This window comes from Bos indicus, chromosome 11, assembly GCF_029378745.1.
Source record: "Bos indicus isolate NIAB-ARS_2022 breed Sahiwal x Tharparkar chromosome 11, NIAB-ARS_B.indTharparkar_mat_pri_1.0, whole genome shotgun sequence".
Lineage (NCBI taxonomy): Eukaryota > Metazoa > Chordata > Mammalia > Artiodactyla > Bovidae > Bos > Bos indicus.
The window spans coordinates 76,453,799-76,466,625 of NC_091770.1; positions in this window are offsets into that span (position 1 = coordinate 76,453,799).

Sequence of the window (12,827 nt, forward strand, 5' to 3'; positions counted from 1 at the left end):
GACTGAAGCGACTTAGCAGCAGCAGCAGCAGCAATAGCTCTAAGGTTTTCCTAATAGCGTGATTAAACTTTCTTTCCATCCAGGGTTTGGGTGTAGGATCATTGCTTCCTTAGATGCATCTGGTTCTGAGTCAGTATTATTTCTCTTATTTATAAACCTTCATTCATCCTTTAATTTACAGAGCCTAATGTAATAAATAATCCATGTGGTTATCACCAGCGATATACAGGAATGCAATTGGGAATAATCAGTGCTAAACATGTTAATGGAGAGATGAACTCACTGTACTAATTCTAGGTATCAGTAATTATTCAATCAGTTCAACCATCACAGGTACACCCACAAGAGAGATTCCAGAGGCATCGCTCCACTGCAACTTCAGGAAGTCTTTGATGGATCCTATGGCTTTCTTAGAGAGCTGTGCTACAATTTAAGACAGAATTACCTGAAAATTATGGGGAGATAGGTTTCTATTTGAGAACATATGTCCCAGGGGTGACTAATAACTGGGTGTCTAATTAAAAGAGAAGCTCTCACATACAACTAGATTCTTCCCAGATCTTAGCTCTTAATAACATATGCTCTCTGGATAATAATGGCTCACATTATGGGATTGCTCTATGAAATGGCACTCAGAAATCATCCTTCCTTCATTCCTTACTCTGTCTCCTCTTCCTTCTTAACACGCAAGCCCTTCCTTCTTACTCTTCTTCATCTATGAACTACATCCCTCTGTAGCCATGAGGGTTCAATGGAAAAAGTGAGTATGAGTGTAAGGAAGTCCTGTTCATACTTTAGGATATTAACGCCCCCCCCCCCCCCAATTATCACTAGAAAGCTGCTAGTCAAGCAAAACTAGACATTTTAGGGTTAGTTGTATTAAGGAAAACACCATGCTGATGTAATCTCAGCAATACCTGAAGTGGGGAAACAAGAATTCAAACATTTATAGGGCTTTGGGGTCTGAATTCAAGTGAATTCAAGTGGTTTAAGGAAGATCATTAAAGATTAACTGGGATTGGGTACAATTTGTAATATAATTGTGATATATTATAATTTGTGTGTATATAAATATATATACACACAAATATGTATATATCATTGTGATATATATAATTTGGGTACAATTGGGTACAACTGTACCATTGGTACAATTGGTATAATTGTACCAATGGTACAATTGTATATAAATTGGGTACAATTTGTAATATAATTGTGATATATTATAATTTATATATATATAAAATTGTGATATATATGTATATAATTTATAATATATTACAAATATATTTTGTAATATAATTGTGAGAATGGCAATACAGCAGAGTGAATATCTTGATAAGTAATCTGGTTAATAAGTAAGCTGATTCCTAGGTGTCACTTATAAATTGATTGGTGAGAAGTTCCTGAAGCAAGCTGTGAAATTATTTTATTAGGTTACAGGTTCTTTCTGGGCAAATCTTTCTTGGAAAAACCAAGTCAGTTATTTTGGGATCAGTGGCCTATAGTCTTAGCTAAGTCATATTAACACAGATGGTCTCAAATTTCAGTTCTCATGAACTAGTTGAGAAGAAAAGTTTCCACAGGCAGCCCTTTAAGGACTTGAGTGTTGGACATACCCCATCAGTTCAGAAGGAAACAAGATCTTTCAGAAAAGGGCGGTGATAAATGCTGATGCGATTTTAGCTACACCTTAGAGAATGGATAGGCTGCACCTAGTGGAGAGGGTGAATATTTCAGCTGGGGTTAATAACATCAGGAAAAGTATGGATGTGAAAGTCATGCTCATGCATTCATAGGATTCTGAGGTAATTTATTTATTGGAGCAGAGGTTTGATTTGGGAAGCTATGTTAAATAAGATCAAGTCATAATAAATCTCATTATAAAGGACCAGAATTCCAGATAGGTTGATTAGAAATGGTAACATTAAAAGGAAGCAATTGGAAATCTGTGTGACGTTTTGGCCATCTGAGGGCCTGGTGGTAACTTTAAAGAGAAGAAGCCTGATGTGCTGACAGTTATGGAAGATCTCTGTATCCTCATGAGACTAATAAAATGAGTGAGACATAGACAATATAAAACCCCAACCTTCTCTCTACCATATACACATTTTAGAATTTAGGTAAAATTCACATACTATCAATACAAAAATATTTTAACCATTTTAAGAGGTAGAATTCAGTAATTCAGTGGCATCTATTTCATCTATGGTGTTTTAAACCACCTACAGTATCTAGTTCCAAAATATTTCATTACCTCCAAAGGAAACTCCACTCCCCAATCTCTTCTCCCTTCAGCTCCTGGCAACCTTACTACTTTCTGTCTTGGTGAATTTGCCTATTCTGAATATCCTATATAAATAGTATCGTACACTATCTGGCCTTTTGTATTTGACCCTTTTCACTTAGCGTGATGTTTTCAAGTTTCATCCATGTTGTTGTGTATATCAGTACTGCATTCTCTTCTAGCTGACTAATCCTTTGTGTGGATATATGATTTTTTTTTATCTGTTATTCATAGGATGGCCCTCTGAATTGTTTCCACCTTTTGCTGTCATGAATCGTGCTGACATGAATATTTGTGAATATTCCCAAGAATTCCATAGTTCATGAAAACTATACCCGCTTATAAAACTATCCCTTACGATATTCTTAACCTGACATCATAGCTATCTATATCAATTTGCAAAGACACAGGATGGATGAACTTATTATCTAAGTATACAAGAAAAATTAGGATGTACCTGCCAGCTTATCCTAGATCCCCTCCTGTTCTCCCCCTGAGAGTTCTCAGACTCTTTTATTATTCACAACAATGTTTTGTTATTTTCAGGTATACAACAAAATGATTCAATTACACATATATTTATTCTTTTTCAGATTCTTTTCTTTTATAGAATATTGAATAAAGTTCCCTTTGCTATATAGTATGTACTTGTTAGTTATCTATCTTATATGTAGAGTGTGTGTAACTTAATCCCAAGCTCCTGATTTATCCTTTCCCTCCTATGTTTCCTCTTTGGAAACTGTAAGTTTGTTTTTGGTATCTGTAGGTCTGTTTCTATCTTGTAAAGTTCATTTGTATAATTTTAAAAAATTAGATTCCACATATGAGTGATATCATATGGTATTTATCATTCTCTGTATGACATATTACACTATGATAATCTCTAGGTTCATCCATTTGCTGCAAATGGCATTATGTTTTTTTTTTTTTTTAAGGCTGAGTAATATTCCATTGGTGTCTCAGATGTTAATGGTAGAGTTTGGGGCAATTTAGGCTTCCCTGGTGGTTCAGACGTTACAGAATCTGCCTGCAATGCGGGAGACCTGGGTTCGATCCCTGGGTTGGAAAGATCCCCTGGAGGAGGGCATGGCAACCCACTCCAGGATTGTTGCCTGGAGAATCCCCATGGAAAGAGGAGTCTGGTAGGCTATAGTTTATGGGGTCTCAAAGAGTCAGACACAACTGAGCGACTAAGCACAGCACATAATATTCCATTGTACCACATCTTCTTTATCCATTCCTCTGACAATGGATGTTTAGTTTGTTTCCATGAATTGGCTATTGCCACAATGAACATTGGGGAGCATGTATCTTTTCAAATTATGGTTTTCTCTGGATATATGGTCAGGAGTGGGATTACTGGATCATATGGTAGTTCTTTTCTTCTTGTAACATTAAATCATCTAGACACATTAATGATTTGTACTCTCTTTCATGCATAGAGAATAATCAAAAGTATAAGGGCCTTGCTTATCAACTAGACAAAAGATGAAGATATAGTCTAGACTATAGATGATCAAAGGTGGCTCTGTTTACTAGTTAATTTATGATAGATTAGAGTTTACATTTAATGCATAATGCACAAAGTTGAGATATGCCTTATCTGGAAATTTCTGACTCTGGAACAATGATGGGAGAGTTCATAAGAAAAAAAAAAAAAAAGAAACAGTTCTAAGAGAACTATTGGAGCTGCTAAAATGTTTGGAGTATGAAAATGAGATAATAAAAGTAATATCTTATAAGGTGACTAGTGTGGTAATAAGATGAATTAATGAGCCAACATTTATGAAGAGTTTAAAAGAGTATATGACAGATAGCATGAATGATAGTAATAATAAAAACAATAATAATGATATTAATAATTTTGGAGAGGAGGGCAGATAGGAAGTAGGGAGAACAGTTAGTATATGCAATAGTATAATAATAATGCATGACAATAATGCAGATATAAGTCACTGATGCTTACCGTGGGGTATAGGTAACAAGTCAACCAAGTGCCAAAGCAAGATAAATTAGTAAGTCAGATAAAATGCATGCACTCTTTACTTTGCTCACCACAACATTTATTTGTTAGCCTAAAGCCTGGTTATTCAGTGTGTGATGGAGCAACAGCAAGTGATTTCATCTGGGAGCTTATTAGAAATGCAGACTCTCAGGCTCTACCCCAGATGTACCAAATCTGAATCTGCATTTTAATAATTTCTCTAGGTGATCTTCTGTCTCTGATTAATGAAGTACCTACTTTCAAAATTAATGTATCCTGGCAGGGGGCTAAAGGGTAGGTATTTTATCTTATAGAAAAATTCACTGGCTTCATTTATGTAAGATATTAGATGCATATGGCCACAACCCTTGACATTTCCTAAGCAACTTCAGAAAAGATAACATTTTCACACCTTCTGTTAATAATAGCATCTAAGGCTAATTACAACTCTCCTTAATATCATTCAAAATATAAATTCTTGTGCTTATTTACTGATTGGTTCTATTATTTTTACATTCAGAAGAGTTTCCCTACAGACCAATTGTTCAGGAACATCTTCCACTCTCCAGACTTTTTGAGAATTTGATGAAATCTATGAAATTCCTTCACAGAAAAATCCACATAAACACATGCAGGCATTTTTTTTCCCACAAAACTTATTTCTGCATTGGAAATGTATTTCCTTTACATATATTGACTATACAAATCTTCACAAATATTATGCCTATTATTTTTCATGCAAAAATAAATGCTTCTTCCTGGAAAAGGCTGAATAAGTCAAAACTGTATAAAATAAACAGAATATCAACCATTTTATTGCTAAGAGGTAAATTTCAATGAGATACCAGCTTTGACATCCAACTGATTCTGATTTTTTGTTTTGATTTCTACTGATTTATACAAAGGTAAATATGAGTAAAGAGTATCAGAGTTCCCAGGGCTCACATGACAGATAAAACTAGGCTTTCTTCAAGGAATAAGATAATTCTGTAAAACCCTTCCTTGAACTCATGTCTCCCCATTTTATTTCTTTGTCCTCAAGTCAATTAGGCAATCTCTGGCAAAGTGTGTATCATTGATGTTACCTACACCAGCATGAGAAAGTTGATGAATTTATTACCACTATGAATCTAACTATATTTTAAATTATTGAACAAACTAACCTCCAAAAGAAATTCTGTGGGATTTTTGAGGTGGTGGTGGTGGTGGTGGTTGCTCTTGAATGTTTGTTTTCAAGGTATAACTGACTTCTGATTGCTGAAAAGGAAAAAAAAAATTTTTAATTCTCTATTCTTAGCTAGCTAACAGAAGCACTTCTTTAAATATTTTATATCTTAAGGCACAATGTTTCCTCCTAGAGTGATAACTTATCCAAGAAAATTCATAGTTTTGTTTTCTAATTTGCTTCCTGCCTCTCTTTACCAGTTGTGATCATAATAATGATTCTAGCTATATATTGAATACTTTGCTTTATCAATAAGATTAAATACAGGCAGCAAGTGAGCTAACAAATGAAGACAATCATCCTAGTCAAATCGCCTTAGATGGATTTTTTACCGTCTCTCTCTCAAAAGCAAAGGGAAAAAAAAAGTATTTGAATTTCATTCAAGTGTTTTAGAATTCCCTGGATAAGCCAGGGAATTAATTTTTATACAGTAGTGATAGCTGCTTTCTATTGTAATTTCTTGAAAATTGTCTTAAATGGTGATGATTCAAGGTCTGGGGCTGGTAAAGATAATAGTTTGTTTCAAAATATGTTTCAAAATAAGACAAGATTTCTTTAAATCAAACTATAAATTGTCATATATTCATGGCTCTTGAAAGCAATGAATAACAGAAACTTGCTTCATCAAAATACCCAATCATATATTTTCTACACATAGTGTTGCTTTTCCTGAAAATATGTGGCTATCTGGGGTATCTTGGTCTACTTTAGAAGAACTCAGTTGGGAGAAATATAATGTCACACAGTATACAACAGGCTGCAAGAGGAAGTTAGGAAATGCCCCTTCATGCTTGACTCAGAGATGAAGACCTCCTTAAGTATTTCTGAGCTCCCAAACCCAGTAATACCCTCTGTCTCCTCCCAGTTCACTCAATTTTTGAATACAGCCCTCACCACATAGGAAAACATTATTTTGTGTGGTTTCTCTATCTCTTACTTTAGTAATTCAAAAACATCATTGAAATTTAAAGAAATAAACTACCTAATGTTTATATATAGGTGAGGCTTATCAAGTTCGTGTAAGAGGCACACTAAAGCAAGCTGGTAAAATCACAGGAAAAAAGGGAGGTCACATGGAACCATCTGTCATTTATCACCTTGAGAAATCCAGGGAGAAAAAGTGGAAGATATAAGAATTCTCCTCTGTTGAGTTTCTGGGAATCCTTATAATAAGAGCAGCTGCTGCAACTATCCCTCATGGAGTAATACAACTTTATATTCACCAAGTTTTCCTTGTCAAAGAAACCTTTGACTTGATGCCAGTCAATGTGAATCTCCAAATAGAAAGTCATTCATGATTTATTGAGTCTCTTTAATTAATTTTATTTTACTGTGTGATTGTGGAATTATTATCCTATGCTGTGCTAAGCATGGAACAAACATCTTCTCATTTAATATTTATAACAATTCTCAACATAAGTTCTCTTATCTCCATTTCATAGATGAAGGAAACAGAGTTCAGGAAAATGAAGGAATGTACAGGTCGAACTGGGATTGTATTCTAGCTGTAATTTTTTCACAGTCACCACTCCTAACTTCTTCATTTCACTGCCTCCATGAAAATTTCTGTATTCACCTATAAGACAGAAATTAGGAGCTACCACATTTCACCAGAGAAACCTCTAGTTCCAGTCAATGTAATTTTGAAAAAAAAATTCTATAGTTGCTCTAAAATATATGCTCTTCCTAAGATATATCTGGACTATTTTCATATTGTTTAGAACTCAAAGAAACTTGCAGACATTGATGCTAGAGCTGCTGATAGGAAAACAAGCTAAGTCACACCTCACTTGCCTGCAATTTGAAATGTCTGTGCTTGTGACTTTATGTTTAGGGTTTACACTGTTTTTCTCCTACCTCGTATTTTATTAAGGAAGATTCTTCCCTCTTAGTTGACAGGTACAGAAGCCTCTCACTGAATCTCACTTTTAGTTGCTCTGGAGGTAAGGGATATTTCTATGATCCTCCAGAGCACTTGTCCCTAAAGTGAATGTCAGGAATGCTACACAGTCTGTATTTTAAACCAGACCACACTGAACACATGTTCCATTTATCCAGCCTTTTGGATTGAAACTGTATGAGACCAAAAATAACAATTTCATGTACATCGTTACTAAGCATTCTCTATTTAAAGGCAGCAGTTGTTAAGAAAAAAAAAAAAAAAGTTATCCTGCACTCTTCTCAACACAGTCCAGGCTCTATGTGGGTTTCTGCTCTGTAAGACTGGTTATCCCAATAATGCCCTCTTACTGTTCAACAAGCAGAAATCAGATAATCTGAAAGTAATTTTGGAGAATAAATTCTGCTTATACAGATGGAAATTTACCTCCCCTCTGATCATATAAATATTTCATTAAGGATCATGTTTTCCACCAAATTGAGATAATCCAGAAAAAAGATGTGTCAACTAGAAGAGGCTGCCTTTTGTATTTAGTTATAAACCTTCCCAGTGAAGAGACGGGGCTCCCTGGGTAGCTCAAACGGTAAAGAATCTGCCTGCAGTGAGGGAGACCTGGGTTCCATCCCTGGGTCGGAAAGATCCCCTGGAAAAGGGCATGGCAACTTACTCCGTATTCTTGCCTGGAGAATTCCATGGACAGAGGAGCCTGGTGAGCTCCAGTCCATGGGTTCACAGAGTCAGACATGACTGAGCAATTAACACAATGACAAAATGAAGAGACTCCGGTAGCTGCAGTTTTCTTGGAATATACATTTGACGTGTTTCTTTTCTAACCTAAATCACAGAAAATTTGCTTTGGTGAAGGAAGCATTTCCTGTTTCCTGTCAAAACTGTTTGACCACTTTGTAATTTTTCATTGCCTCCATAAGTTCTCATAGCCCCTAGGGAATTCCAACCAAGCGTGTTTACTGACGTCACTGACTTTCATACAAATATTCCTTTGTGTCCACAAGAGAAATAATGAATGTGGGGGCACCAGAGCTAATTCCAGGCGTGAAGTCTGTTTACCAAAAACGATCATTATTCTGTAACTCTCTCAGCTAATTTTGTGTGGGAACAAAGCCTTTGGCTCCCTGATGCTAATGAGCTTAGGGCATTTCTCTTGATTTAGGTCCAAAGCAGGGATTTTTCTTCTTTTCCCTTCTCATCACCTTCAGGTGAGCTAATCAGCTCTGAGCAGCCATTGCTTTTGGAGCTCACGAGTTTCCAGCCTCTCCCCTATTCCTTCCATCTTTAGCCAGGTCCCTTTTCTTCCCATGTCATTTTTGGCTCATACATCCTTTGTATTTGGCCTCCTGTGTGGCTGCCTGATAGCTTCCTCCTGGAAACCACTCTATGGGGATTTCTTTTTTGTTTTCTGAACATGACTTTTAATTACACTTGGATTATTTGGTCATCAGCTGCTATGTAAAGCCTGAGTTGCTGCCATCTAACTGCATTAGAGTAGAGAGTGGCTTCTGGCCAGAAAGGTGGCTTTTGCTCCCCACTTTGCAATGGGCCATCTGTAGAAAAACAGGGGCTGTGGAGACCATCCCTTACAAACCCAGTCCAAGTTCTGCACACAGCATATGATTCCCACCTGCTGGGCTTGGCAAGGGAAGGCTTTACAGTATTAAAATTATTTTATTATGGTTCCACCTTTTTCTGTACCATCTCCAAATTCTAAACATGTCAATGGGAAATATGGATATGTGATAATAAGTGGCATCATCTATTCTGAAGACATCTTTGATTGATGGAGGAATTTGTACTTTACTCTTTGATTGCCCTTTATTATTTTTTTGAAAAGCATATAAGCATAATTTATTATTCTTCCTACTTAATTTATATTTTATTATTATTTTAATAACAGGAAATGCTCTTTTTTAGTGTACAGTTCTAGGAATTTTAACACATGCATAGATTTATGTAACCAACCCCATCATCAGGGGTTCTATCAGCCCCCTAAAACTCCCTCATAGTCCCATCTTCCCTGCATCTTCCATCCCTGGCAATAACTGGTCTGTTCTCTATGACTGTAGCTTTCTGTCTTTTGTTATTATACTGACATTTGGATATGGTGTGACCTTAACATGGGTGTCCCAAACTGACTTTGTGATTTTCATGAATACATACACTGAAATCTTGTCTTAGTCATCTTAGAAGATCCTTTGAATTGTTGTGTGGTCTTGGAGTTACATTCTAGCACACAATAGGTATTTAGAATGTATTTATTAGCTAATCAATGATAACACTCATTGAGAACAACACAGGATTAAGAATAGCTGTTGGAATCACACTTTTGAAGTATAAGGTCACAGTCTTCAGATGTCTTCTGAACAAAAAATCTTTTAAAAAAATGAATGTTATAGTCTAGCAACATTTTAAATAATTTTTTCACTTCCTTATTTGTAAAACTCAAGAGTGGTCTTAATTCTTTAGTAGAGAATTACAAAGGAAATTATCAAACTATCAAAACCTGCCATTTCTTGCAGCTTTTGAAATTATAGTCTAAACATTTTTTATTTGACAAGGTATATTTTATTTTCTTTTGAAATACCTTCCCATAACTTAGAACTAATTCTTACTGCAGTACTTACTTGTTTTACAGAAACATTTATTTCTAGTTTCCATTATGATAAATTGTACAAGAGGAAGAATATCTAAAAATGTACCAGATTTTTAAAATTCCTTGGCATGTGTTTTGTAAATTTAACATAAATTCTTATCCAATTAGTTGTATAAAATGAAAATTTATTTCTTTGGTATTTCCAAAGATACTTCAGGGTCCCTGAGGGGATCCATACCCACCAAACGAAGGAAGTACAGTGTCACAATCCTGGAATAGACAGCACATATAGCAAGGAGAAGTAAAAGCAAACATGCTTCTTTGATTTCCCCATGGACACTGCTGGTCATGGTATTTAAAAGAAGCAACCCAATGGAAAATGTTTTTCTTGCAAAACTCAAATATCTCATACTAACATTTACCTGGACCTGAATTCACCTTTGCAAGCTGTAGCTGACTGATCTTATAAACTTGAAACATACCGGCAAGCTCAAGGTGACGTCTACTGCACATTCCTTTCCTTTCTGTCTCTCTAGGTAGTCTGTGTCAAAATCTTTTGTTCCATGCAAACTAACACCAGAGAAACCCAGAGGGTTGTTCACCTTAGCACTAATATTTTGGCTATGACAAAAAAGAGAGAGCCCTTAGATTAAGTAAATATTTGATTGATCACTGGCAGTATTACAGTTAAAACTGGATTAAACTCTTGTCATCATAAGTAGTTTATGTTCAGTGGGTTCAGCTGGCTTTCTTTGCTAGTTCATTCCACAAACGTATTGAGTGCCCACAACATACGGAACCTGGTGACAGAGAACGAGATGAGATATATTTTCTGTTCTCAAGGTGCTTTCTATCTGCCAGGAGGGACAGACATGGTTATTTTTGAAAACTCATGGAAATGAATTGATAGCTATATGTCTAAGTGACATGGGAGTGGAAAGAAGAGAGGAACTGCAGTGAAGCCAGCTGTCAATATCAATCAGAGCTGATTTTCTAATCATTTCCTAGAGAAAACCACACTCATTTTAATTTCGAAGGATAAGGAAGAAAATGTCAGGTGCTGTTTATATGCCCTGCAGTTGGAATGGTCAAAGAGGCAGAGAGACGATCAGGAGAAAAGATACAAAACCTAAAAAACACATGCTATATTTAGCAACAAACAAACAGATTGGTATTGCTGGAGCATAAACTATAAAAGAGTAAATATGGAGAGATGGTGCTAGAGTGACAGTGTGTTTCGTTAGCCACTAGAAATATTACCCTGGAGGTGATGGCGAGTAAGTAAAGACACTACTGCAAGGAAGGGAGTGAATAATCAGATTTGTGTTTTTGGACTAGTTCTGTAGCAGTTATGTGAAGAGTGGTTTGGTTACTGGAACAAGATCAGAGTAGGTGAGACCAAAGGAACGGGGGCACAAAATCCAGGCATGATGCGGATGGCGGGCCTAAAATGGAGAAAAGGTAGAGAGATGAAGGAAGGAAATGAGAGGCTGGTTAGAAAGCAAAACTAACAGAATTGTGCCTTGAAGAGAAGGCGGAGTGAGGTTTTGAGCCCCTATTTCTGTCTTGAGGACTGAATAGGTTTCACTGATAACAGTGTTTGTTAAAGAGAGGTGCCTCATTTTTGCATCTCTGTCCAAAACACTGTCAGTAGGAGATGGAATACTTCATTAAAAGGTGATAGTTGGTCTAGGCTTTCCAAAATGAATACTTTGTTAACCAGTATTTTATTAACCAGACCAGTACTTATTTAGTATAGTTAAATCCAGTAAACTAGAGATTATAATCTGTGAGAGCAGACAGGAGTGCAGATCTTGAATAAAGACTGATAGAAAGGCAATTGGTTGTTAATCTACAGCTAAGAAACTGGTTGTTCATTTAGGTTTTCATTGTTTTTCTAATCAAGAGGGATAAGACATTGCAAGAGAAATAGTTTAGGGAAACTGTCTTGTACACTAAGACTGGAGGAGCAGAGAGAATGGAGGCAGAGAGCTCAAAATAAAAATATGAGACATTGAGACAATGAGATCGCGGGAGCTTTGGTATAGGGCCATAATAGGAATGTAAGTGATCTATAGCAGTGCTGATGCAAGAACCTTGTGTTTATTTCTTCAGTGACTGAATTTGAATTGATTTGGTTTCTCTCTGTGTGTGTGTGTTGTGTGTGTGTGTGATTTCTTCTGTAAAACTCAAAATATTTGGTGAAGTTGTACAGGTGTTAGCAATCCCACCATAAGTCCCAAAGATGAACCATATGTTAACCATATACCCACATCAGATGCACTGATTACTCCCTGGCAGACGTGACTGGCTGCCCAGGTTTGCAAGATATTTGAACACTCTTAACAGGACATCCCCTAGAAGACACAGAGGAAGCCAAAACACCTTTCTCTGCCAGTTTTATGTTTTTATTTGTCTTAACTATGAAAACAATAGTGTAATACCAAATGACAAGGTTTTGAAGAAGAAAAGCAATATTTCCAAAATCTTTCTTTATGAAGAGTGTTATTTTTCACATTATCTTCCAGTCCAGCCCCCCCCCCCCTTCCCCCATTTAGATACATTTAGATTCCATTTAGATGCCTCCTGAAGGGAGGAGGAGAAGGGATGAGATGGTTGGATGACATCACGGACTCGATGGACACGAGCTTGAGTAAGCTCCGGGAGTTGGTGATGGACAGGGAAGCCTGGAGTGCAGCAGTGCATGGGGTCACAAAGAGTTGGACACGACTGAGCGACTGAACTGAACTGATGAAAGCAATAGTGTAATGCCAAATGACCAGGTTTTGAAGAAGAAAAACAATATTTTAAAAATCTTTCTTT